The sequence below is a fragment of the Gopherus evgoodei genome, chromosome 15 (genome assembly GCF_007399415.2).
Source record: "Gopherus evgoodei ecotype Sinaloan lineage chromosome 15, rGopEvg1_v1.p, whole genome shotgun sequence".
NCBI lineage: Eukaryota > Metazoa > Chordata > Testudines > Testudinidae > Gopherus > Gopherus evgoodei.
Genome location: NC_044336.1, coordinates 9,269,217 through 9,283,114, shown reverse-complemented (window position 1 = coordinate 9,283,114; position 13,898 = coordinate 9,269,217).

Here is a 13,898-nt window from a genome sequence, read left to right as displayed (position 1 = left end):
AAACTGCTGCATGGATCTCCAGGTGGCCAGCAAAGCAAAGATGGGGGAGACCAGGCTTTAGATTATGCGTGCTGACGGTGGTGGGACCTGGGTTTTGATGAGGGCTGTTTGGAAGGTGCATTTGGCCTGAGAGAACGACACTGGGAAAGGTTCTCCTCCCAGCAGGGCATCTTCCTATTCTCTCCCCGCCCACCAACAGGCAGCCAAATGAAAAAGAGAAAGTGAAAATAAACAAACAAATAACTGAGCCTGCCTGGTGGTGCCAGCAGGGTCATGGAGCCAGGAGTTTAATCTTGAATGGAGGCCAAGGTTAATATTTGATTGAGATGCTCAGTCGAGTGTGAAAGGCAAAGTGATAATAGCAGTGAATCAGCAGGTCCCCACTGATCTTAGCGAAAGGCAATCAGCCTCCGTCTGTTTGCCCAAGTGCAGGCTCTGGAGGAGCCGAAAGCTCAGTAAAACCTGTTAAAGTTTTTTTGAGGATGGAGAGTTACAGCCCGGCTAAGGCCTAGACAAAGCCCTGCATTGGCCTTTAGAAAGCCAGGGGCTGTCCAATGCTCTGGACTGAGTCTGGGCCGTTCTCAAATGTTGCCTCGATTTCTGGAACCCTCTTAATTGTTTGTTAAGGAGAAAATCCTAGGGCACAGGCCATCATGTTGATGCAGATCAGTTTCAGGATAGCTTGAGGCACAATAGCAAGGCCATGGTGTATATGGAGTGTCTGGACATCAGTAAACTAGATGCTGTAGTCATCATGAATAGGTTGGAATATGAACAAGAGGCTGCTAGGCAGCTCTCTAACTCCACATTCTATAGGCCATTATCCTCTGATCCCACTGATGATTACCAAAAGGAACCACACCATCTGCTCAAGAAACTCCCTGAAAAAGCACAGGAACAGATCTGTACAGGCACATGCCTAGAACCCCTACCAGGGGTATTCTATTTGCTATCCAAGATCCATAAACCTGGAAATCCTGGATGCCCCACCATCTCAAGCATTGGCACCTTAACAGCAGGATTGTCTGGCTATGTGGACTCCCTCCTCAGGCCCTATGCTACCAGCACTCCCAGCTATCTTCGAGATACCACTGACTTCCTGAGGAAACAACAATCCATCGGTGATCTTCCAGAAAACACCATCCTGGCCACTATGGATGTAGAAGCCCTCTACACTAACATTACACACAAAGATGGACTACAAGCCTTCAGGAGTAGTATCCCCGATAATATCGTGGCAAACCTGGTGGCTGAATTTTGTGACTTTGTCCTCACCCACAACTGTTTCACATTTGGGGACAATATATACCTTCAAGTCAGCGGCACTGCTATGGGTACCTGCATGGCCCCACAGATGCCAACATCTTTATGGCTGACTTAGAACAACGCTTCCTTAGCTCTCATCCCCAACGGCCCTACTCTACTTGTGCTACACTGATGACATCTTGATCATCTGGACCCATGGAAAAGAAGCCCTCGAAGAATTCCACCATGATTTTAACAATTTCCATCCCACCATCAACCTCAGCCTAGACAATCCACACAAGCGGTCCATTTCCTAGACACTACTGTGCTAATAAGCAATAGTCACATAAACACTACCCTATATCGGAAACCTACTGATGGCTGTACTTACCTACATGCCTCCAGCTTCCATCCAGGACACACCACACGATCCATTGTCTAGAGTCAAGCTCTAAGATACAACCGCATTTGCTCCAATCCCGCAGACAGAGACAAACACCTACAAGATCTCTATCAAGCATTCTTAAAACTACAATACCCACCTGATGAAGTGAAGAAACAGATTGACAGAGCCAGAAGAGTATTCAGAAGTCACCTACTACAGGACAGGCCCAACAGAGAAAATAACAGAACACCAGTAGCCGTCACCTTTAGCCCCCAACTAAAGCCTCTCCAGCGCATCATCAAAGATCTACAACCTATCCAGAAAGATGATCCCTCACTCTCACAGATCTTGGGAAACAGACTAGTCCTTGCTTACAGACAGCCTCCCAGCCTGAAGCAAATACTCACCAGCAACCGCACACCATACAACATAAACACTAACCCAGGAGCCTATCCTTGCAAAAAACCCAGTGCCAATTCTGTCCACATATCTATTCAAGTGACAACATCATAGGACCTAATCACATCAGCCACACCATCAGGGGCTTGTTCACCTGCACATCTACCAATGTGATGTATGCTGTCATGTGCCAGCAGTGCCCCTCTGCCATATACGTTAGTCAGACTGGACCATCTCTACACAAAAGAATAAATGGACACAAATCTGACATCAGGAATCATAACATTCAAAAACCAGTGGGAGAACACTTCAACCTCTCTAACCACTCAGTGACAGATTTGAAGGTAGCAATTTTGCAACAAAAAAAATTAAAAATCAGACACCAAAGACAGACTGCTGAATTTGAATTATGCAAATTAGATACAATTAACTTAGGTTTGAACAGAGACTGGGAATGGTTGGGCCATTACACTAATTGAATCTATTTCCCCCTGTTAAGTATCCTCACACCTTCTATGGGTCATCTCAATTATCACTTCAAAAGGTTTTTTTCTCCTGCTGACGATAGCTAATCTCAATTGATTGGCCTCTTACAGTTTTCATGTTCTCTGTATGTATAAATACCTTCTTGCTGTATGTTCCATTCTATGTGTCCAATGAAATGGGTTGTAGCCCTTGAAAGCTTATGCTCAAATAAATTTGTAAGTCTCTAAGGTGCCACAAGTACTCCTGTATTTATTCCTGTTGACTTGGCCGAAAGCATTTTCACGTGAATTGAAAACTGGCTGAAGAGCAATAAACACAGTGCAATCAAAGGAGCCATGGTGAGTTACACCAGCTGAGGATCTGGCCCAGGGTATCGATTGTTGTCACTGTGCAGAGTTGGGGGAAGGGGCCTGGTGGGGTGACACACAGATTTGTATTAAGACTCAATTTTATTTCCTATTTATGTACAATAGAAGCTTGCAAAGCTACATCTGCACTCCTTATAATCAGTATAAAAATGTGGTGATCTTTCCACGCTTCTCGGAAAAGATTTAGTAGCAGATGCTGTAGCTAGGTCTCATATTAGGAAGATTTCATTAGTTTTCCACAATATTCTTCCCATATATTTCTTAGTATACCATAAAGCATGCTTAGAATAGTTAAAATGAAACTACTGTTACAAGGGTGGCACCAGCCTCTTCCCAGTGCAAGGGAGAGGGGCTGAGGTGGGCTAGATAGAAAATTGGTGGGGGGACGGGTGGTGCTATACATAGCTATACATAACCCCCCCACACATAGCTAACCTGAGGGCCCTTTATCCCCCAAGTGCTGAGCCCCCACCCCCCCATTACCCAGGGCACCATTTCCCCTAAGGCCAGCCCTGGACATCATCAACATTCAGAGCTGGGTGGCCAGAGAGTGGCGACTGCTGGCCTGGTGCCCAGTTCTGAAGGCAGCACCGCCAGCAGCAGCAGTGCAGAATTGTAGGAGTAAGGGTGGTATGGTATGGCAATGCCATTCTTACTTATGGGCTGCTGCTGGCGGCGGCGTTGCCTTCAGAGCTGGGTGCCAGCCAGCAGCCATCGTTGTCTCCACTCTGCCAACCCAGTATACTTGCAAATAAAATAAACTCCACAGTGATAATGCATCACAACATGGATTTTACTCGCTGTGATTGTTCACTCACTTGCTAATCTGCAATATTCAATATTGTTTTCTGGTCCTTAGTGTGCATTAGTGAGTTCCTGCTGTATGTATTTACTTAGGGCTAGATTCCAGTACTCTTACTCACAGTGAGTAGTGCCTTACTCCAGGAGTGGTCCCTCCCATTGGCTTCCAGGGCACCACTTTTAGAGTAAGACACCCTTACATGGAATAGTATCATAAACCAGCCTTTGTTGTTTCATATAGTGACTATGACAAAAGTATGTAGACTTTTCTATTCTATAGATATTCTATTCTGAATCGTCTCTAATGTTTTATAAGAGGGGTTAAACAGCATGGTAATTTCATTTGTAGATGAGGATAGACTGAGATCTTGCAAATAATAGGATGGCAAGAGAAATGTATATACTATAAATGTGATGATTATCCACTGTGGAGTTTCTCGCATCTTCCTCTGAAGCATCCGTCACTTGCCACTGCTAGAGACAGGATACTGGGCTAAATGGATCAAGGGATCCAGTCTGGAATTTCCTTTGCTCCTGTGTAAAATGTATTAGTGGATCTAAAGGGGTTGGAAACATACAATGGAAATAACAAAATAAGATGGAAACTGGAAAAATGGAGCTAATACATCTGGGGAAAAATAATCTTCAACAGCAATGTGGGAGAAAGATGTAGGAGGGGATAGTCAGGAGCAAATTAGGAAGAAATTTGCAGTGTACTGTATTATACAGCTTTGTTTTATTTTTAAGACCATGCTTTTTTGGATTGCCTATGCAGACAGCATATCACAGACCGAGCAGGTGACAGCCTCTTTCTATGCAGCAAGCATGAGGCTGCACTTAGAATACTGAATTCTTGTCTTCTGAGTACCTTGACAGCAGAAACGTGAACAAATTGGAGGGAAACTGGAAAAGAGCAACAACAATAAAATGATTAAAGGCCCGAAGAGGCTGAGTCATGCAGATAGAGAAAAATAACTGCCAATAACTTGTTCTAATAACTAAGCCCTTAATCTTGTAATCTGATCCCCCAGGCACATCCTGCACCTGTGTGGAGTACCACTTAGTATTGTGAGGTAACTTGCATGCTACCCATTCCCTCTACATGGACAGGGTTAGAGGGAATGGGGTAGCATGCACCCATCTAGATGTAGCTGAAATGTAATCTTGAAAAAGGGAGAAGGATTCTTTTGGGGGCAGTCAAGTGGGGTTAAAATTTGGGAGTAACAGAATGAAATTAAGAAGAGGAAAGTTTAGGCTGAATATTAGGCCAAGTTCTCTTCCAATGGGTTCAGTTAGAGGAGCAGTGTGCATGAGGGAAATGGAGCAATAATATATCATCTGAGGCATTTATACCTGGGCTAGGCAAAGGTGCAGGACATACTATCCTGTCCTGGCCAGGGGGGTGGACTAGGTGACCTGTTCTAGCTCCTATTGAAGTCAATAAGCGTTTTGCCATTAAGTTGAGTAGAGGCAGCACTGGGCTCCCACCATGTCTTTTCCATCTCTGATTTCTTCACCTCAGAACTTATAACAAAAACTCTCAAACTTTTCAAAGGTTTGATAAAGTTCATTCAACCACCGGGCTTCGTAGAAAGCTTCTGAACTTCTTCCAATCGCATAAGCAGAGATATAGGAATCTTACCACAATGGAAACAGTTGTTCTAATAGCATTTGCCACTATGCCCAAACCAGTACATACTGGGGTTCTGGAGGGGAAGTTGGCTTTCTAGCGATTTCCAGAGCCAGGAGTTTCATATACTTTCAAATAAGCATCTAGATTATTGGGAGTTATTCGAGCTGAAGCTTCAGGGTCTTTTGAGCTGAACCTACTACTAGCCTCTGGCTTGGTTTCCCCATCACCTGCCATCTCGTGTAGTCATTGGCCCCAGTCAGAATGTTTTGTGCTCACTTTGCAGTGATGTCAATGACTGACTGCACAAACTGCTGGGCAGTGTTGAATCAGCCCTTAAGGTCTAATCCTCCTCTCACTTATGCTGGTGTGAATCATGAATAACTCCTTTGACATAAATGGCCTAAGTTTTTCACGCTGATGAAAATTCAGAGCAAGTCCGTTGAAGTCAGCAGGAGTAAGCTGGTGTAAACCCGGGCATGAAAAGAAAATCAGACCCTGTGGTGTTAGAATCTTTCCCCTCTCCCCGAAACAATAGAGAGACGTCCTCGGCACTTCATCATTGTTTCTTTTTCAGTTCAGTGGGTTTTGATCAAACATATTTAACATGTACAAATATTTGCCAAGCGAAGAAAAAAGACCAGTCCTACCGAGGTGTGATAATAACACCAGCCAAGTCTGCAAAGGGTTCCCTGTTCAAATAGCCAAGTTAAACAAGACACAATTAGGGCTAGCATGCCCCCCGCAGCTCCAAAATGTGGGTTAATGGATCCTGAGAGAGTCAGCGTTGGGCCTAGCCATGTCTTGTTTAACTTGGCCACATACACAGCTAACCCTTTTCCCTCTCACTTGGCGTGCTCTGCACATCTCACACCTGCAGGAGGTTCTCGGACTGAAGTTTTGTGGGTTTTATTTCTCTCTCCATCTATGTTACTTAGTTTTGATAAACAGCAGTATATTCCTGATTTCATTATGCTGACATTTCAATGAAAGGAGGAATTGGAGGGACTGATGAAGGCTCTGAGTTGCTGGTGTAACCTCACAGGTTGTAATGCTGCCAATTATTATGTAACTAGAACTTTCTGAAAGCAGTCTTTTTCTTGGGATGTTCCTGACTGGGTTTTAGCTGGTTACTGCTTTTAACTCTGTCTCTTATCCCCAGCTTTAGAAATCCATAGAGATCAACAGATACATTCTTGCATAAGTGGCTTCTGTGGGGGCTTTTCTAGCTTTCTCTGAAGCATCTTGTCATGGCCGCTACTGGAAACGGGACACTGAGCTACTGTCAAAGGACCATTGATTTGGTTTGGGATGGAAATGCATGTGTAACCCACTGGGGAGAGTGTGTTACATGTTCCCCTACCTGCCCACTCGAGGAGGATATGAGTCTATGACAGCCCAAACAAGGGAGTTTTGGCTCTTTAGTTCAAGCTGTTGCAGCTCAAGTTTTTAAGCTCTGATGGTCCTAAATTGTGTGTCAGCCAAGATGGCAGCCATCACACATGTTCTTATAGAAGCTGTTCTTTCATAAAGCTCACCTGGGTAGATCTCCTTTGTAAGACCCAGTCAGGTCTCCCCATCAATGAGGCCAATATATGCTTTTAACTGACCCTTTCCTCCTTTGTTAAAAGGTTTTATCTTTTTATTTATTTATTTATTTATTTGAATAACAGTAGGACCTAGAGACCCAAACTGAGATTGGGCCTCCGTTATTCTAGGTGCTGTATGAATACAGAGTAAAAGACAGGCCCTGCTCTGCAGGTCATACTATCTAAATAGGCAGAAGTTGGGAGGAGAAAGCCAGCCACAGAGTGAGTTACCCAAGGCCACACAAGACTAGAACCCAGCTCTTTTGATTCCCCATCCAGTACACTTGCTGTTGTGATTTGTTTGCTACCAAAAAGAATCTACATGAAGGAATCAGAGTTATTTTTAAGCTGGAGATAGCATCAGAAGGCTAGGAACTTGCATTTGATCTTCTGCAATTCCATCACTGCAAATGAACAGAAACCTGAATTTGTTTTGAACTATAAAGGAAACTATAATCCAGATTTTATCACCAGAGAGTCATCATTTGTTCGTATGGCTGAGGCCAGATGACACCGCATCATGGAACATGCACTCTCAGTAGTTTAGGGTTAAAAACATTCATCTAGGTGGGGAAGCAGTCCAATCAGCACCATCATTCAGCAACCTAAGATGTGACAAAATTTATTCTTGTCAACCCAAGAGAAAACAAACAATATAGAGAGAGGTTGCAAAGGAGAGATCCCTTCCATCTGCAACATAACTGTCCTAGCCTCTTGCATACTGCCCTAATCAGAAGCTGATTTGAGGGATTAGGTCTTATATCTACTACACAGTTCCCATGAGTCCTTGCTGCTTTAAAGGCACAGTGTTGAATTTCCATTTTGAGCCTTTTTCTTCTGTATGAACTATAGTAAAAAACCTCTATCAGGTATTCGCAGAGGCTTTTCCAACCATCATATAGAAAAAGGAAAGAGAAGAAGGAAGAAGAGATGCTTGGACCAATAGAAAGATAAAGATACTCGCCCATGCACAGCCAATGATCAGGCACTCCTGACTTGATGTCATTTACTACAAACCCCATCACAGTCACTATTCCCAAGGGAAGGAGCTGGAGAGGCAGAAGGAGCTCCCATACACCCTGATCTCAGAGTGCCCGTTCAGATACAATTCACAAACACCTGTGGCTGTTCTCAAGCTACAGAGTCCTGTCTAAATCCTGAATGGTCACACTTCTCCTTCATCCTCCTGCTTTATTAGTAGTAGAGGTGTTCCCCCTTCTCTCCATTGGCTGCCAAAAAGCATCCAAGCAACTTCCAAGTCAGGAAGCTCTCATCTCAGAGGTATACTCTCCTTTTGGGGAGTTTGGGCACATAGCTTTTATTGGAATAAATGCTTTGAGAAGAGCATGTACTGTCTGTGGAGAAGAGTTAGGATTAGTGCTGTCCTTAGTGCAGCTTTACTGTATCCTCTGGCTATGCTGAGATACTCTAGCACCAGCCAAACAGGGAGGCCGTATAGTCTAATGGATAGAGCACTGGCCTGGGACTTCAGACACTTGGTTTCTATTCCTGGCTTTCCCACTGATTTACTGGCTGTCTGGGCAAATCACTTCCTTCCAGGTTTCCCCATCTGTAAAATGAAGATAGTGATACTGACCTCCTTTGTGAGAGCTTTGAGATCTAAAGATGAAAGTAGCTATATCAGAGCTAGATATTATTATTTATTACCAGTTGGAGAGGAATCCAGTTGTCGACACTAAGAAAAGGGGGAGGTTTGGTAGCAAGACAGATGCTCCACCGGAGAGATGCACGAGACTGAAGAACTTGAGACCAGAATGAAGTGTTCTATGAAAGGATTAGAGTGCTTTGGCAGAGCCCAGGGCGTTGATTTAGGGCCCAGAACTGGATTAGCAATGAATGCTGCAGGCTGGGATTGAGGTGCATTGATAGAGTTGTGGTGGATCTGGTGGGGATCAGGAATGAAAGGGATGCACTCAAAGAGTGATCCAGCAGGTAGGGAGCTAATTTAGGGCTGAGGAGTCCTAGATTCAGTTCCCTGCTCTGCTACAGATTTTCCTGTAACCTTAGTCTTAGCCTTTCTGTTCTTCAGTTCCCCATCATTACAATGGGAGTAACAGTATTTTCATACCTCACATGGGTATTGTGAGATGCTCAGATATTATAATAAAGGGGCCAGATAAGCACCTAAGAGACATCAGAGGAGCATCTGCAGGGTTAGATGAGGGCTTAGAACTGAATTAGCTGAGATTCTGCAAGTTAGAGTTTACATGCGGGGAGGAGATGCTTGCTGTCAGTGTTCTGTGTAAGCCGTGTTGTCCGTCCCTGAGACGATCATTAAACTCACCCGCAAATTTAAAAAGAACCAGAAAAAGAAACATTGAATGGCCCATCATTTATAGCTACCAGAGGCAAAAGCACTTTTTTGTTTCTTTATAGTTTTCATGTGCTCTCCTGTCCCCCGGGAATGCACTGGGTGCCTTGTTCGTTTCAAAGAAACATACAGTGAACTTTTAAAGAGACGTTATTGCATATTAAAACCTCAATGGGGACATTAGTGTTTCTCATAGACTTTCCCACTGAGCAAGTATTCCTGGAGACTCAAACGTAAGGACAATATCTGAAAATTACAAAACTGTTTCCCTTTGTACATTGGCTCCACCACTGGGGTCGGCGTGAGCAGCCCTCCTGCCCCCTGGCCCCATGCTTGCCAGCAGAAGGCTCCGAGGCGTGAACAGAAAGTTGTTATTAGCCCTTGGAGATTAGCCGACAGAGAGCACAGGTTGGGTTGGCTCCTGTGAATGAATGAATTCATTGTGTCTTCACTGTGTTCGATAAAAGTTGTGAATCTTAATTAAAAGCTTGATTGTTTGCATTTATGGAGACATGGTTGGGGCTGTTTCTTTAGCTGTTAACAGGTTGTAAAACATTTTAAGAGTCTTTTTATTTTGTTGCATTTATATCTGGCTCATTTAAAAAGAGGCAATTTTTACAAAAAAATTGAGAGCAGCTTAAGTGATCATGAAAGCAAAGGAATAGTATTAAACTAAAACAGGCACAGGCTTCTTTTCTGGGGCTTTGCATTTTCTTTGGTCCAAACAGCTTTTTGTCATTTTTTGACTAAACTGAACTTGGCAAAATTGTATTGATTTTTGATGAAATTTTGTTTTGGAAATTTTTTTGGGGGAAAAAACATTTCAAAATGGTCAGAATGTCCTGTTTCTACATGTTATGAAAGGAGGGTTTTGATTTTTTTTTGTTTCAAAATGACTTTGCATTTTGAAATATATTTTACTTTATATTTAAAATGGTCAAAGTTGAAACAAACCATTTCAGATTACCCCAAACATTCCTTTTCTAACTTTTGTTTTGTTAAAATAAAATTGAAATTTTGGCTTCTCATCCTGATTTGTGGTGGGGGAAAAAAATAAAAAAATTGTAATGGAATGGAAAATCTATTTTCCCATCAGTTTGTTTAACAAACCTCTGATTCTGGCCAGTGGCAGCCTTGTTATTCTAGAGAAGAAATGTTCACATAGCTCTACAACTATGACTCTTTCTAGATCAACTGCATTCCTCTGCCACATGAAGTCTATTCTTGCCCGGTATTCAGGTCCCCGTGCAGCTCTGCCAATGCACCTCATGTCTGAACTGTCTGAATTCATGGAGGATAGGTCCATCAATGGCTGTTAGAATGCTCTGAGTGTCCTTAAATCTCAGACTGTCAGAAGCTGGGACTGGACAACAGGGGATGAATCACTTGACAAATTGCCTTGTTCTGTTCATTCCCTCTTAAGCATTTGCCACTGGCTACTGTTGGAAGACAGGATACTGAGCTAATGGACCATTGGTCCGACCCGGTACAGGCATTCTTATACTCTTAACTGCAGGACCATCTGCTATTCCAAGCTCGGGCATATCTTGAGAAGAGGATGCCATTCATGCCCAGTTGTGCCAGACTGTGTGGTAGTTCAACGGAGCTAGGATGGGATCCCATTCTCTCTCTCAAGTTCGCCATGAGATGCACCAGAAAAATAGATGACTCCAATCCCCAGGGCAATGAAAATAGAAAACACAGTAAAACTCTAAATTCACTTAAAACCAAAGCACTGTTTTGGGTTCAGCCTGGTTCTTATTTCCCCTGCCACTGGTTCTCCCATGTCTGATTGCTTCCTTCACTGTCTGGGAAAGGTGGGTTTGCTTTTCATTCATTGTCCTTCAGGGTCTCATTTCCAAATCTGGGCAGTCTGGGGGAAATCAGCACAGAGCAAGTTCCATGGCTGGGACCAAATGCTACTCAGTTATGTGCATGCAGCTCTCCTGAGCATCATTCAAAATTGCAGCCATGTCAGCAGTAGCAAAACGTGGCTCTCCGGAGTCCTTAATCACTGGAGGGAGGCCGGGAGTTCTGAATCATGGTGTAACATTTTGGACAGAGCTATATTCTCAGGACACACAGAAATTAGTAGAGCTGGTTGGGAAATTATTTTTTCCTGCTTAAAAAAATCAGCAACAATGACAATGTTGCTTTCATTTTTGTCAAAGTGTTTATGTAAAATTGGAATTTTTGGCCAACCCCTCCCTGCAATGTTTCAGTTTTCAAATTGTTAGTTACTAAAAAAATTTTTTTTTGCTTGTTTTCCAGTAAAAAGCTACAAAATGTGGACTTTTTTTCATAAAAATTCCCCTTTGGTGAAAACCCTTTTTCTGCTTGAAAAAAACATGTTGATGGAACATTTGGGACCAGCTCTAGTAATTAGCCATTATTAACAAAATCACAGGGCTGTGTGCAGGTTTCTGAGTGGAGTGACCTTTGTTCAAAGCTGCAGCCGAATGTGTTACACTGAAGCAGCATAACAGTATGATCTTATAACAACTGAATGTTCACTCAGGATGAAATTTCATGACAGGTGATATTTCCTCCACAACAATACCATCTGCAATTATTTCCCTACATCTCATGTCAGGGAAAGGTCTGTCCCAGGGAAAGTCTCAGTGGTCTGTTTTCACTTTCGACACTCAGCCTTTCACTTGGAGGTGAAAGTTCACTGGAACCATGTCTTGGTGAATGTCATAATATCCAATTCCATGGCAGCTTCAGAGAGTGTTTCATAACATTTTTGAACCAGACGTCAGCCTGATCTAAGAGAGAAAATGGGGCATCTTTAGTGTGTCATCGTACTTTATCTTAGAACAAATAAACTTTCTAATTCTGAAAGGGGAGGCAGAGGAACCCAAACCCCTTGTTTGAACGTTCCACTGACATCAGTCTTCCAAGGAAGTCAAAACATCTGCAGCCAAATCCTGAAGCCCTTACTCAGGCAAAACTCCCAATGACCTTAACAAGAGTTTTGCTGGAATAAGCACTAACAATTGACTAAGGACATGAGCATTTGGCTTCAGTATTTTATCAGCAAGTCATTCTCGGAAGGATAGAGTGGTAACTAAAATAACACTTTTTTGCTTGTTAAGATGCAGGTGTAACTGCTTGTATAACAGCTTGGGGAGGTTGCAGGTACTGTGTCGAAGCAACGCTCCCATTGGGGTCAGTGGTCTGTTCTTGGAAAACTAGTGTGGTTGTAGTGTATGTACCAATGTACAATAATGCCTTATTTCCGACCCCCCCCCCCATGTACTGCCGCTTTAAGTCTCTAAGGACACTGCTGTTTACAGAGCCGGACCGCCATTTTATGTTCAGCCAAGTGCAGACTGTTGCTAAGAAGCTACATTTCTTTGCTCTCACTTCACTTGTGTTCTTTCTTGTTTTGTTCTCTTTATCTAAATTAAAATGATCTGTGGGCCCTAACTTGTGGCACAACACAAAGAGGGGGTATGTTGATTTTGCAGACCACTTATAGATCTCTGTGTTATGCCCTGGTTTATGCATGGTCTGATCCCAAGCCAGACTAGGTCACCTGTGGCTTCTCTTTGCTTGATTCAATATTTTTCATTCTCTATCAGTCTAACACAAGTGGTGATCTGGGCATGTAACCTCTGCTTGGTGCTATGCAAAAGCATTCTATGATCACACTCGGTTACATTGTGAGGGCCAAAGCTGTGTAGAAGTGAATATAGTCTGAACCCTGGCCAATTGCATGCAGGCAGACTTACCACTCTCTTGCCAAGAAGCATATATCCTCCTTTCTTCTCCCTTGAAGCTTACTATACGCACACACTATAAACAAATGCTGCCTAACCTGGTACTCATGTTGTGGTGTGTTTATTGCTACTCTAAGGAAAAAGTAGTAAGCATGGCCAGCTTCCCTGCTATGCCCTGGTTCCAAGAGTGTCCATAACTGGAGATCAGGCCATGTTAGAATAGTTCATATAAGAGTCTTTTCTCAGTGAGTTAGCGTCTCCCAAACTGAGCCTTTTAAGATCTCCTGAATCCTCTCTTTTTCCCCTCCTGACACATCAGGGCAAAGACAAGATGCTGTTTGAAAGTACAGAAGCCAAAAGCACTGGTCTGGATCCAGCTAGCATGAGAGTGCTGAACTAGATTCTTCCCTCAAGCCCACTCCTCCAGTGGCACAAAGGAGCTGGAATCTGCCCTGAGATGGCCATCTGAGAATTCTTCCAGTGCGGGAGAGATCTTGGTGGGTGGGCCTGGCTCCTATACCAACCTCTTTCCTCCTCCCCAGGAGATGGGATGGGAAGGGGTATGGTGGGGGCGAAGAACAGCTGGGCTCTGCAGATTTTCAGTCAGTGTTTGGCTTTTCAAGGACCATAGCCAGCTGACATTAGCAACAGCAGCTCCCAGGGGTGCTCTAACTAACGGTAAAGCTGGGGCATGGGCCGGTGCAAACTAGCCCATGGAATCAGGGAGCTGTAACTAGCTGACAGTCCCCTTCTGTTCTGTGTGACTCTCCAATGCGGCACTGATCTGTTCACAGGAGACTCTCTGGCCCACTGTGCACACTAACAAAGCTGTCAAGTATCAGAGGGGTAGCCGTGTTAGGCTGGATCTGTAAAAGCAGCAAAGAGTCCTGTGGCACCTTATAAACTAACAGACGTATTGGAGCATGAGCTTTCATGGG